Source organism: Euprymna scolopes, chromosome 20 (genome assembly GCF_053919585.1).
Source record: "Euprymna scolopes isolate OS-2025 chromosome 20, ASM5391958v1, whole genome shotgun sequence".
Classification (NCBI taxonomy): domain Eukaryota; kingdom Metazoa; phylum Mollusca; class Cephalopoda; order Sepiida; family Sepiolidae; genus Euprymna; species Euprymna scolopes.
In genome coordinates, this window is record NC_136501.1 from 12,345,519 (window position 1) to 12,360,240 (window position 14,722).

The 14,722-nt window shown below is 34.7% G+C and overlaps 1 protein-coding gene across 3 annotated transcripts in view; it reads right to left on the minus strand.

Annotated features, from left to right (window-relative positions):
* Positions 1-14,722, minus strand: part of LOC145241328 (G protein-activated inward rectifier potassium channel 3-like) — a 546,410-nt gene that overhangs the window by 113,646 nt on the left and 418,042 nt on the right. For all 3 annotated transcript variants that reach the window (XM_080104161.1, XM_080104162.1, XM_080104160.1), the window contains one exon: positions 11,283-11,358. The gene's annotated coding sequence lies outside the window, so the exon portion shown is untranslated. The remainder of the gene's footprint in view (positions 1-11,282; positions 11,359-14,722) is intronic.

A 14,722-nucleotide genomic window follows, 5' to 3' on the forward strand; every position in this document is an offset into this window, starting at 1 on the left:
AGATTTGAGTATGGGAAAGTTTCAGATTTTGAAGTTGAACATTTTCAACTTACAAGTCACTTTCTATTACGTTTTAAAACATTAACTCAGTCAATTTTCATGATAAACCAATAAATCTTGCATTTTACCCATGTTTTCAGGGTCAATTTTTCACATGAAATGGTTGCCAGCAATGTTGAATCACCCCTTATATGGTTTATACTTTTAATTAACTGCCATTTTGGAAGGCGTCTGAAATCGTGAACGCTGTTACAGATGATAGTCCAATTAGGGATGTGATACTGTTACTTGGCACCTTCCATAGCTTCATGAATGTGTTGGGTGCCATTGGGACGTTGATGGATCGCACTGGACTCAAGAAAATCGTTGAGACTGTATATGGTGAAAATGCTGTCGTACACATGATGAGTGGAAAGGTAGTGTAACAAGCGTTTCATGGCCAGCTGCTGATAGATCAGTGTTTCCCTCATCAGATTGTTGCCAAGATCATTGGGGATGAACCTGGTTTTCAGAATCAAGTGGAGGAACTTGAGCGATTGTACATGTTGATGGAGACTGGTGAGTGTGATTTAGATTCATTTATGGAATCAGATTGCATAGACAGAATTCACAATTCTTTAACTGAGAAAATGGATGAACTGGCAAAGATCTCCAAAACTAACAAACTATGGATAAACGATCAGCACATGCTAAGTATAACTACAGCATTTGTTTCAGTTGATTGAATGGGGTTTTGGGAGATGCATCGCAGTGCTGTCTCAGCTTACCTGCCAATATTTGCGACCACTGGCTATCCAAATTATCTTAAGTCAGCTTGTCTATATCTCTGGGTGTCACGTAATTCAACACAGCAGCCAATACTGAGCTGGTTTTGGCTCCAATCTTGTGATCACGCAGACACTAATGTGCTCACTCAAAAGCCAAGGTGGGTTGATACACGGGAGTGGGATGTCTGAGCACCTGAAAAAAGTTTGGCTCATGTCATCCACTGTGTCATCTCTTTACAACCTTGCCATGCAAGATCTTATTGAAAGAAGTTACATAAGTGAATGATATAAGGAGCTGTCTGCCTCTCAGTTGAAAAAGGATGAGAGAGATCTCAGAAAAGTTGCGGAAAAATTACACCTTTTTCAACTGATAAATTGTTACACAATATCATCACAGGAATTAATGCCAACAAAGACGTCCATATGCAGGACCACTTTGGAATCGGAAGAGACATTGTACAAGAAATGGATGGACAATCGGTGTTCTCTTACTCTCACAAACGGAGTTTGAATGCAAAGACTCTAGCATCCAGCAAGAACGTGAAAGTGTCTGCAGATCGTAGCACTGACCCAACACTTCTGTTTCAGAGGTTTTTCGTAGTCTCTCAGATGGGAAATCTTTGCTTGGATGATGTCATGTCCTATGAACTGTGTCTATCCCTGATGCCTTGGTTTAAGGGAAAAGGCCTCTTGTGTCAAGTAGACAAACTGCAACTTGCCAAAGCAATTAGAAACTATGCTAAAACAAAATCAGCAAACTGTTCCAGTCACAGAGCACAACGTACGAGACGGAGGATCTATTCTTCAATATCTGAAATGGAAGGAGGGGTGAACTGACAGTTCGATTGCAAACGATTATGCCTTATTCACTGTCAAAATCTATGGAAGCATAGCTGAGGTGTTTGATGGTTATGAGGTTGAATTAAATATAAAGGACTGTGTGCAACAGAGGTGAAACTGAAAGTAACCAAAATGAACATTACCAAGGCTACAATATTTTCTGAAAGAAAGGATCACTTCTTATCGAATGGGGGAAACAAGAAGGCACTGGTCCAGCTGATCATAGAATGAATATAGCAGAAAGGATATGATGTCAATGAGATTGCAAAGGCAGCCATTAGTAGACTGGCTTTCAAACGGACGAGCCTTATTGGCGAAGACACAAATCTTTGTGTTCTCTTGCTGTTTCATACAAATGTTTCCAAATGTACTGACAAGGTGAAATCCTACATCTATAATATCAAGGAGTTTAGTGAAGCAGTTTGCAATGACCTATTTTTTCTACATGCCTTTACAGGATGTGATTTGGTGTCTAGGGTGTTCGGGATTGGAAAGAAGTTGGGGTTCCAGCGAATCATCAAAAAAAGACAATGAAAGACAATTCAAAAGCATTTTCTCAACTAAAGCAAATACAGGATGTTGTGGAAACCAATGGTTCTAAGACAATGATAGCACTTTTCAATGGAAATCAGAAGGACTCATCAGCATCAGTTAGATACAATATGCTCTGCAAGAAAGTTTCAAGAGCAAAGATGTTTGTCATGCCAGAATGACTCCCTCAAACCGCTTCTGCCTGTAGATTTAATTCTCTGTGAACTTACAACCAAGTTATGGAGTAGATGGGATGTAATGGCACCATTTGAGTGAGGATGGAAAGCAGAAGGGGACAAACTTATTCCAGTGATGACAGACAAAAGCCCTGTTCCAAATGAACTGATGCAGATGATTCACTGCAGATGTTTGGAAGGATGCAACACTAAACTGCAGAAGTTATGAACTAGGATGTGCTAGAGCATGTGGACATTGCCAAGATGGAAACTGTAACAATATGAAAAATGCTCATCAGCCATAGATGATGAGGATGAGGAAGTGTGAACAACTTTGAAAAAATATTATGACTTATGTGAATCGGGGTGGGGTAGGGGTAACCATAGATATAAGAGGTGATTCAACATCACTGGCAACCATTTCATGCGAACATGGGTAAAAATGCAAGATTTATTGGTTTATCATGAAAACTGACTGAGTTAGTGTTTTAAAACGTAATCGAAAATGTTCAACTTTGAAATTTGTACGTTTGACTCAAATCTTGTCCAACTTTTAGTATCATGTAGAGGTGAACCTAACATAAAACCATAAAAAAACATTTTTTTTGTGTGTCAGTTGGTGCATTGACCTTACTTGGTTTTGTATGTTCTTAACTAAAAAATATGTAGTTAAGACGGCATCAATTCTTGATACTGCAAAAAAAAAAAGGGGGGGGGGTCACGTTGCTTAACTTTGGTGATCTAACAAGAACCGATGTTTTTGGTGCACATGAAATAAGATGAAACAATGAAACAAGATGAAACAGATTTCAAACACTTCCACTTCAAGAAAATACAATGAAAATGATCATGAAACAAAACTCTATCAATATTATTATAAAATAACACTGACTTTTATATTTCCCTTAAAAATACAAAAATAAACTTTAATTAAATGAAAACACCTTTATTAATTTTCACTTTTGCCATGTACATAATTTAGAAAATGATGCAAAATTAAAAGAAAAAGTACTTGGAGAGCATAGACTTCCACCAAAGCCCAACATTATCCCACCTGGTTATAAGAATATAACTATAAGTTATAGACTGTTGATATTATTTGGATTCTCTGGACTACTGTTCTCATCTTGAGTCTCATTTTCACAACGTTTCAGTCGATGTAACCTCCGACCTTCTTCAGATGTATCTTTTTGAACTCAGACATTTGGACAAAATTTCAAAGGGAACCCTTTATTTACTTCATGGGGGGTAGCATGCTCTCGTTCTATCAGCCATGACTAGATAGAGGTCCTAAGTAATTCACAATTTTTTGGTTGCCCAGACTTTGAATTGAACTTCAGGAGAATATCACTTTTACAATTGAATTTTTCCACGTACTCTAACAACTGTGCCATGGGTTCTTGCGCAAGGACAGGTGGTGCAGTTTTACAGAAACATTCCCAAGTTGGACAAGATACATCTGAAGAAGGTCGGAGGTTACATCGATTGAAACGTGAAAATGACACTCAAGATGAGAACAGAAGTCCGAAGAATCCAAATACAGAGAACTAATTCTCATCTCAAAAATTCAGAAACGTAAGAAAACTATAACAAAGATAATTAAAAATCAAATTATTCAACATTTTAGTTTGACATTTACTAGCTGGCAGCTCGGCGTTGCCCGGTCATACACTACGCTTAAACATGATATTTTAATTTATGCAGATTGCGTATGTATTATTATAGAATCAATCCTCTATTGATTATTATATATTATGAGGAATAATTTGACCGGTGGACTAATTCGCAAAAAAAAAAAAAAATAATGATAATGTTGTTCATCAAATTCCATCTGCGTTTGTTTACAATATCATGTCAGCTGATATTTGGGTTTGATGATGAATGCCCTCAAAGAGTCACTTTTGATTAATATTTAGTTTTAAAATATGCAAACGAAGAAATGAGTTGCGGTGATTTTAAATGGTACCTTGTCTTTTATCGTGAATTGAACTAATTAATTAAAAAAAATTTAAATAAAATAGTGAGGTATACCCAAGCTTGAACAGTGAATCATTCGATCTGTAGTCGAATGCTTTACCACTAAGCTATATCCCTAGTTTATAATATATCTGGTTTTTAAGAAGAAATGATTTGTTGAAAGTTTATTATCTCCCTTGGTGTAACATAAAATATTCCCCCGTAAAAATTATTCTTTTTTATCGATAAGAGGAAAAGCTATTTTAAAGATCGGATATTTTCGATTTTTGATACTTATTAGATGAATTTCTGTACAGAACATATCTAAGAACACTGCCAGACATATAAATTAGCTTTGTGTGAAATTTGTAAAAGATAGGCTCAGCCGTTTCGGAACCTATGAGGAAGGAACTTAGACATACGCATACAAAAAATGACTTTTATAGTAGAGATATAGATATATGTAAATACTTAACGATTCAAATGTGGGTTTTTTTTTTTTTTTTCAAATTTTGAAGTAGGACATGAATGGTGAAATGAAACATGCAGAGTGTCAACAAATGGTCAAATTTGTTTTGTATGAAGTGACTTCCGGTTAATGTTTTAACTTGAAGCTTTGACATTGAAACGATATTTTCAGCTGCATAAAATTTGAGCAAATTTTAATCATTTTAAGTTCCTCTAATTAGAGAAGACTAGGGGAGGGAGCTTAACTGCATAAAATTAACATTTATTAATCCCATAACTTTGGTGGTCTATTCAATTTTCAATAGTTCTTGCTATAACAATCAATGTTTTTGGTCCCTATAAATATGGCTAATATTTGCAATCTCTGACTTGAGACAAATTTTTACAATCAGATCGTTTCAGCCACTAAAAATCTGTTTCTATATACATACCTGTTATGGAAACGAACATGTTGTATTAAAAAAAATCACGTAAAATGGATCAAGTAGTTTTATTTTTAACTAAAAAATCAAATTTTATGACTAAGGAAAAAGGGACTGTCTCACATTGCCATCTGGAAAAAAAAAAAAAAAAAAAAAAACAAGGGCAGATAACCCCAAATAGTTAAAACATGTGAGATCAGCCTTGTAATGCTACTGATTTCACATTAATCGCATAAAATCATTTAAAAACGATTTTATTTATAAAAATAAAACTATTTGATTGATGAGAAAGTTCTTGCAGAATTTTTAATTTTGATTTCAAATGATATATTTTTAAATAGGTTTTGTTATAATACCTTTACTTTATATATCATTCTAAAGAGCGTTTTTCTGCTCTATCTAATCGTTTAAATTACAATCATTTTAAAACAATTATGTCTTCTTTTCAGGATGTTGAATATAAGATGTAAAAAAAAGCAAATACACACAATTTTCTTATTTTAATTCAAGCTAGACCAAAAAGCTTCTGAAACAGCTCATGATATCAACGAAGCATTAGGCCCAGGAACTATTATGGAGCGCACAACACAATGGTGTTTTAAGAAATTTCGTTGCAGCAACAAGAGAGTCTTGAAAATGATGAGCATAGTGGTCGGCCATCGGATGTTCACTACGATCAATAAAGAACCTTAGTCGAAGTCAATTACAACTATTCAAAAACTTGCTTCTGAATTAGACAACGATTTTCAACCACATAAGAGAGATTGCAAAGACAAAAGAACTTGATTAGTGGATGCCTCACGGCAACCAAAAGAAACGCCGTTATAAAGTGTCATCTTCCCTTCTTCTATGCAGCAAGTTTCTCGTTCAGGTTGTGACTTGCAATAAAAAGTGGATTCTTTACATTAACCGGCGAAGCTCAACTCAGTGATTGGATTTTTTTTTTTTTTTTTTTACATGGAAGTCATCACTTATCAAGGCCCGGAGGCCACTCGGGGATAAGGGTTATTGCGTGTACAGTAATCAATGGGACAATATCATAGTAATTGTTAGTAATGGAGATCTGATAAAATGTCTTACTTATGGGGGTGGTTTATCAGGAACTTGCTTATGTTCGACTTGAAGACATCCAAGTTGTAGTCAGGTGGGAAACAGGCAAACAGAAGAGAGTTCCACAGGCGTGCACTTCTGCCGACGAAGCTCCACAACACTTCCCGAAGCTAGAGTTGCATTAAAAGAAGATCATGCTGACTGTTTGGTGGTCTGTGATCGGTTTCATTCATTACAGTTTTTTGAATGCAGGTGAAACCATTACGGCAGAGAAATACTGTCAACAAATGAATGAAATGCATCAGAAACTTCGACAACAACACCCAGCATTAGTCAAACAGAAAAGGCCCAGTTCTCCTTCCTGACAATGCCTGACCACACATTGTTATACCAACCTTGCAGAAGTTGAATGAATTGGGCTACGAAACTCTGCCTCATCTGCCATACTCTCTAGACCTCTCACCTACCGACTACCACTTTTTCAAGCATCTTGACAACTTTCTACATGAGAAATGCTTCAAAAACCTAAGCAATATAAACATCAACTTCATCGCCACCAGAACACAAGATTTTTTACATTGCTGGCATAAATACACTTGTTTTGCGTTGGCAAAAGTGTGTTCACTCTAATGTTGCTTATTGCGATTAATAAATTTTAGTTTGAGTTGAGATATGTTCATCTGAATTTAAAAGTTAAAAATTGCAAGAACTTTCTTGTCAACCTGATACTTGATCAAATTATATGATTTTCGGAATACAACAGTTTCATTCCATGACGTGACATCAAAGATTTTTTTGTATTTTTGTTTTTTTTATATTTAGATTGAACTTGCACTAAGGATTTAAACCACGGTTATAATTAAGTAGAAATTTTCTAAAAAAAGATTTTCATGTTGAATAAAAAAACAAAAATCACTTGTCGAAATATGCATCAGACTCTTCATTAATAGGAATTTCTCAATAATTATCAAATTTACCAATTAGCTCATTGTCATTCGCATTATTTCGTATGTAAAAGACGTGAAAAAAAAAAAAACCCTCAAATAATCCCAATGGGAAATTTTTCTTTCCATTTTTAATTGCTAATTCTTTTATCTTAGAAAATTCACGCCACCTCCAATGAAAGACCCCGGTTACATAATCGGCTAGTTATTCAACCTCCTCAACTTAACGTTCACAGGTAACATGAATTGGAACAAATACATTGAGGACATTGCCAAAACTGTTGTAAAGAAGGAGCACTCTCTATCGTGCTAGAAAATTACTCATACCCTAGAGTATCCTACATCACTACAAAGTCACAATTCATCCATGCATTGAGTATTGCTGCCACATTTGGGCTAGTGCATCTATCACGTCTCCCTCTGTCCTATCATCGCGATATTACATCCCTGTGCCTATTTTACAGGTACTTTAATGGAATGTGCTCTGATGAACTCATCACACTTGTGCCTCCTTGATGTACATACACCTGACTAACCCAATAATCAGACAAAATCCCACCCCTTCGTTATTGAGATCTCTAGATACCAGAAAGCCTTCTACTCTAATAGTTCCTTTCCGCAAACTGCTAGACTTTGAAATTCCCTCCCAGTTTCCTGTTTCCCTGATTGTACTAACCTGCAGAAATTTAAATGTAATATGAACAGACATTTCTCTCTCAGTTCCCTGTTTGACACGATCCCAAATAGTAGTCCCTTACAATCCAAGTGACAATGTGCCTTGTTTGGGGGTGAAAAAAATAATAGGGATGACAATGTTTTGAAGCTGTAACTGTTTGTACGTTTTTTTACTTCTTTTTCATCCCAAAAAGCTATATTAGCAATTTGGAAGCTTAACTCATTGTTCTAAGGAAGGTAACTATATTAATAAAGTAATTGAAAACAACAATTCTTTTCTTACAACTAGTCAAATGTTTTGTTTAAACAAAAGGTACAATATCGTCGCAGTCTACAATTTTTGTTATTAATTAACTTACATAAAATAGAGTAGTTGAAAAATTTTTCTTTTCTTACAATTTTTAGTAAAATAGAGTTACCGCCCTTTGAACTGCCAGCATATAAAATCCTATTTAATAAAATAGTTTAATAATGAAAAGTGGCTTCATGTCTTGTCTAGAGCGATTTTCATAAAAAATGTGTTTTTGTTTATTTGTAAATAAGTTAACTATTTCAGTCCTTTGTAAATATCTTAGTCAGTTTTAACTTTAAAATCCTCAACAAATCCTTATGTATTAAAATAAAGTTTTAAAAACTATTTACACTCGATAATTTTACAAAGTGGAGATTATAAAATTATCTTAATAAAATTAATTATACTTTTGTAGTAATTTTATTCAGTTAATTATTAATGTCCAGCGATACTATTAAGATTAAATTAAACTCCTTTAAAATCTTATTTCAGATAAAACAAGTGATGAATAAAATAACTAAAAAAGATAAATAAAATAAATAATACTAACAAATAAAATGAATAAATAAAGTAAATAAACAATATAAGTAATAAAATAAATAAAAAATAAATAGAATAAATAAATAAAATATATAAATAATAAAAATAATAAAATTAATATTAAAAAATAAAATAAATAAAATAGATTAATAAAATCAATAAATAGATAATATAAATAAAAAAATAAATAAAATAAATAATATAGATTAATAAAATGAAAAATAAACAAAATAAATATAAATGAAATTGATAAATAAATATAATAAATAAGATAATGAACAAATAAATAAAACAAATAAATAAAATAAATAAGATAATAATTAAATAAGATAAATAAAATAAATAAAACAAATAACTAAAATTATATAAATTAATAAAATTAATGAATAAATAAATAAGATAATAATTAAATAAGATAAATAAAATAAATAAAACAAATAACTAAAATTATATAAATTAATAAAATTAATGAATAAATAAATAAGTAAAATAAAATAAATAATATGAATAAATAAAATTAATGAATAAGATAATAAATAAATAAAACAAATAAAACAAATTAATAAATAAAATAAAACAAATAAAATAAATTAAAAAATGTAATATAAAACAAAAATGAAAGTAAAAAGATTCCCAGACAACGCCGGATAAGTTTATATATAAACAAAAATGAAAAAGAAATTTTTTTTTTTTACTAGAAGTAAAAAGAGGAGTTGCTGTTTATCAAGGCTCAAAGGCCACTCGAGGACAAAGATTAATGAGTGCCAAGTAGCTGATGAGACAACACCGTGATGATCAGTAATGGTGAAAATGGGCATAAGCTGATCGGAGAACTCTATCCTGCCTTGAAAGAGTTCAAATCTGACTTTGTAACCGAGTAGCTGATGCCCTTTGCACAGAAGAGACGTTGCAAGACTGTCTCTGCTCTATCATTGCAAGTGTTCGTCTGAGCACTTGCAATGATATAGCAGAAACAGCCTCATGGCAAGTGCTTGTCTGAGCTCCATCTATAGTCCCTCCCTCGCTAAACTTTCACAAAAAACCATCATCTAGCCAAAACCACTATCAATAATTTTTTTTTTTTTACATGGAGGTCATAAGGCCCGGAAGCCACTCGGGGATAAGGGTTGTTGCGTGTACAGTAATCAATGGGATAGTATCATAGTAATCATTAGTATTGGAGAATTGATAAAGTGTCTTACTTAAGGGGGCGGTTCATCAGGAGTTTGTTTATGTTGGACTTGAAGACATCCAAATGTAGTCAGGTGGGAAACCGGCAAACGGAAGGGAGTTCCACAGACGTGCACTTATTTTCTGTTGGTGCCTAACGCTAAACGTGGATTCCATGAACAAAACTTCTTTCCTAGAATTGCTTCCTGTGGAACCGTTTCACTAGTCTGCTTTTCAGCTGACTACAATATTGTTCAAGTCCAATGTAAACAAGTTCTTGTTGAACCATTCTCTTAAATAATAAAAGCCTACCCAGGTTTTTTTTTACAAAGGGGTCACCACTTATCAACAACTTGAAGCCACTCAAGGATAAGGGTTAATGTGTGTATGGTAGTCAATGGGACAATAACGTAGTAATCTTTAGTGGAAATTTGATATAATTCGATTATTTATTATTATTAGATATTCTTTTAGCAAATAAACTTTTTACTTGGCCATTTTGGCTAGGAATAAAGTGTAGTATCTGTTCTGAAATATTTATTTGAACACAATATTAAAAAATTACAAGTTGCATAAATTAGGCACAGGACCAATCAAAAGTGTGGGAATAATGGGTGTCGTTGGTCATCCTTGGACCCAAATACAGTGGACCCCCAACATACGAGTCACCCGAGTTACGAGAAATTTGAGATACGAGATGGCTTCAGAGCAAAAATCCTCCCCTACATACGAGCAAAAATCGAAGTTACGAGTTTCCAGATGCAACCGCTAGGTGATCGAGTGTGTCATGTTTCACTATGTCTCCTTAATCGTATCATTTTAATTCGAGATACAAGCTTCATCCGGGAACGAATTAATCTCATATGTCAGGGGTCCACTGTATTTAAAATCATCTATCTTACTCTTAACTAGAAATATCTCAGTCACCACAATACCACATTCACTCCAGGGAACTTAAGTTAAACCCAAATTTGAAAAAAAAATTATTGAATCATAAATATATACACAGATTTCATTTCATTGGCGGGGGGGGGGGGGTGAACAAAAGCAAAAAAAAAAAAAAATCAACAAAAATTGGTTAGTAAGCCCCCTCCCACCACCTTTTTCTAAATAGATCGCCCACTACTTTCCGGTTTGCTGAAAACAAGTAGGTTAATCTCTAAGTGGGAGTGAGATCTAAGTGTGGAAGAAAAAGAAAGTAGTATCTGTTCTGATGTTGGACTATTCTGTCCCCGCTCAGTATAGTAGAAATCATTCTAGATTAAGGCAATTTTTATTTTTATTGTTTCAATCTAGAGTTTCATGGGAGGGGTGCTGGAATCCCCTACCCGCCAAAAAAACATTATGTGTCTAACTTTACCTTCGTGGGGAGGCAAGTAAATAAAAATAGACATTTTACTGCATCAAAAAGTAAAATAAATAAATAAATAAAAAAAACAGAAGAATCTTACCAAAAGGATGATGAAGCTGTGCAGAGTCCAGCCGTAGATCTAACACCATAGGTATCAGCTGACGGCTAAAAGTAACCTAGAAAGAAAAAGAAAAGAAAAAAAGAAAAGAAAATTACTACTTAGGTATAAAGAGGATAAAAGAGCTTCCTTAAAACAAGGGAGGGTGGAATTATGAACATAATTAACCGTGCTCCAACCCCATCGCCCCTTCCCCAATGAAAATGACAGCTATCAGCAAAAATAAATTACCACCATGTCACCAAATCTTCAAAAGAAAGCAACGACTTATAATGAGCACATCAAGATGTCCACAAATAAAAAAGGATGTTCCTTTGCTCATTATTTCAAATTGCATTTTAAAAGAAAATTTAAAAGATAAGAGCAAAAATAAATTAAAAAAAAAAATCTACCAGTGTTTTAAATATTTAAAGAGGAAAAAATAATAATCACAAAATTACCGCTAGTTGACCGTATTTCAAAAGCTAAGCTCAACAAGAGATGAAGGATAATGGACACTGATTCAGACTGGAATCGGTAAGACCGAGTTCAAATCTAACCCAATCAAACAATCCCTATAACAGGCCAGGCGATTGGTCTTTTACAGGGTAAACGATAAAATCATCGCCATAGAAAAGACGACACGATTTCATTTCCATTTGATGAAAATCGGTTTTCTTTTTTGTTGCAGACCATCTACTAGTCGGCCAGTTGTTTACAAATCCCAATAGCAATATGAGACTCCTATTATGTCTGAAAGCCACACAATGTTTAATGAGCAAGATTGGGGATGCACTGCTGTACAACGCATGCTCTCTACCGATCCAACTTATGACAACAGGACCATTGCCAGCACGCTCAAAATGCATTGCTGGATTGCCACAAATAACAGGGGCATGCCTAAAGTGATGAAAACAAAGTTTCTGGTCACGGTTATGGTCTTTGGTCTGGCTTCAAGTGAGAGCCACATCACGCCACCTCACATCTTTGAAGACAGCTTGAAAGTCAACACCAAAATGTACCTGGATGTGCTGAAGAGTGTGGTGATCCCCTGGTGTAGTCAGATGGTCACTGACAGACTCTGGGTGTGGCAGCAGAACTCTGTGCCAGCCCACAAGTCCAAAGATTTCAGAGGAGTGCTACGACTTTGTACCCTACTCTCATTGGTACACTTGGATTTTTGGTCAAGATCAAAGTGTAGTATCTATTCCGGCAGATACTGCAAGCAAAGACCATATGTGGAGGAAACCCCACATATAAGACCTTGGTCAATGTAGGGGCAACCCTTCATACCAATTGTCACTAACCAGCTCCCCTACTCCTGGGGAGTTGGTCCCCATTTCCCCTTCACTCCTCACTTTAAAAATCGGCCTTGTCCCTAATTTGCTCAGTGGGGGAGCAAATAAATACCTCAAAGTGTAGCATCTGTTCTTCAGATGCTACACTTCCATTTCTTGTTCTCTTTCGGTGGAGGAGAAATCCTTCACGACTGAGACAATTTTTTATTTTTGTACCTTTTCTCCACGTTAAAAAACGACCCTGGTGTCTAACTCTGTCCCGTGGGGAGGCATAGTAAATAGGTACTCTCATTGGTCTACCCCTGCTCCCCCAACTTGAACCCGCTGGACTACTTCGTTTGGTCATACATTGATAACATAACATACATGACCTCCCACAACACCAAAGTCAGCCTGATCGCCAGTATACGCTGAACTCCTGCCGGCGCTTGTAGAAAAAGCATGCTCCCAGTTCTGGACCTGTATTGAGGCAGTGATTGAGGCTGAAGGTGGTTACATTGAATAGATGTCAGATCTACTAGATAATTAAGTTGATTAAAAACATATTTTTAGAGAATTTCTCCTCAATTATAGCTATGATTAGAATCCTTTCAGTTGAAAATTTCTACAAGCAATGACAGTGAAGTGTTAGCAGTTAAAATGAATGACAGTGAAGTGTTAGCAGTTAAAATGAATGACAGTGAAGTGTTAGCAGTTAAAATGAATGACAGTGAAGTGTTAGCAGTTAAAATGAATGACAGTGGAGTGTTAGCAGTTAAAATGAATGACAATGAAGTGTTAGCAGAACGATGTACTGATGATTTATTTTTTCGTGTTCAAATCCTGTCAGATCCATGACGCAACTTTGATTATAAACGCTGGCACTCTTCACATGGTCCTTTTTGTGAATATCTGATTGTTAAAAGAAATCGAGGAAAACTAATGCCAGAGAAAGAAACAGATTAAAAAAAATATTAATATGCAGATTCATATGAAAAGAAAAACTTACACTGTCAGATTTAGCTGACTTTCTCTGAAAGAGGAAGTTTCTAGGGAATCTTAAATTCACAAGCAATTCTTAGTCAAAGTTATATCACGATCAGGAGAAATGATAAAGTTTTTTTTTTGGGGGGGGGGGTTGATTTTAAGTTTTTCAAGAGGCGTAAGCATCTTCCCACATATAGTGCCTAATATTCCCAAATATGCACCCATCTGGTAATGCCCAGGTTAAATTTTGCTTAACTTTGGTGATCTAATGAGAACCGATGTGTTAATGTTGTTATGATATACTATAATGCCATAGGTATGAACACTATTCTCTGACTATATAAGTAAGTAAAGTCACTTTCTGGGCTTGATGCTCATCACTGCTCTTATAGCATGACAGTAGGCTTACACCCAAGGGTGGATTCCTATGAATACTTAAAAACCAATGGTTTTAATTGTTGTTCGTTTTCTGTCACTACTTTGTTTGGATATGCTTTTTTTGTCACTTTCAAAAGCAAGTAAGTTTTCACCAGAACGTTTCAACTCAAAGTATTTTCAACCAATGAAAATTATTTCAAACCTTGAAAGTAAAAAGTTTATGTCAAAATAGTAACTGTACATGGAAGAACCAAAGAACGTCTGCTCATTCCCCACTCCTCTGGTCGGGGGAGGTGAAGAGGAACACTTCAATGACTCACATACAAGCTTTTTTCATCTTGCACACACATTCTTACATGCTAGCCAGAGTCAGATGAATAAAAACAAATTGCTACCCATTCACGCATACTAACAAAACAAGGTAAACCAACACACATACACAGTGGCACACTGCCAAATACTCACATATACTATTCACACTATGAACATTTTGACTTATTATTGTTTGTTTTTATTGAACACAAGTTTGCATAAATGAACACTTATTAAGTGAAAATAAATTATATATATCAACCTTCAAAAATCAGAACAGAGCCGAATCAAGACAAACGTAACTGCAGACATAAATGGTTTGACAGCCTTTCAGATAAAAATCTATATTATATTTCTCTTAGTTGGTCTACCTGTCTGTTCATTCCACTGTTCTAAGAAACTACTGGACCAATCTGGTTGGAATTTTGTATGAACCTTTGTTATGATAAGGTGCAGTGAATTAAGTATTATATATAAAATTGTAGATAT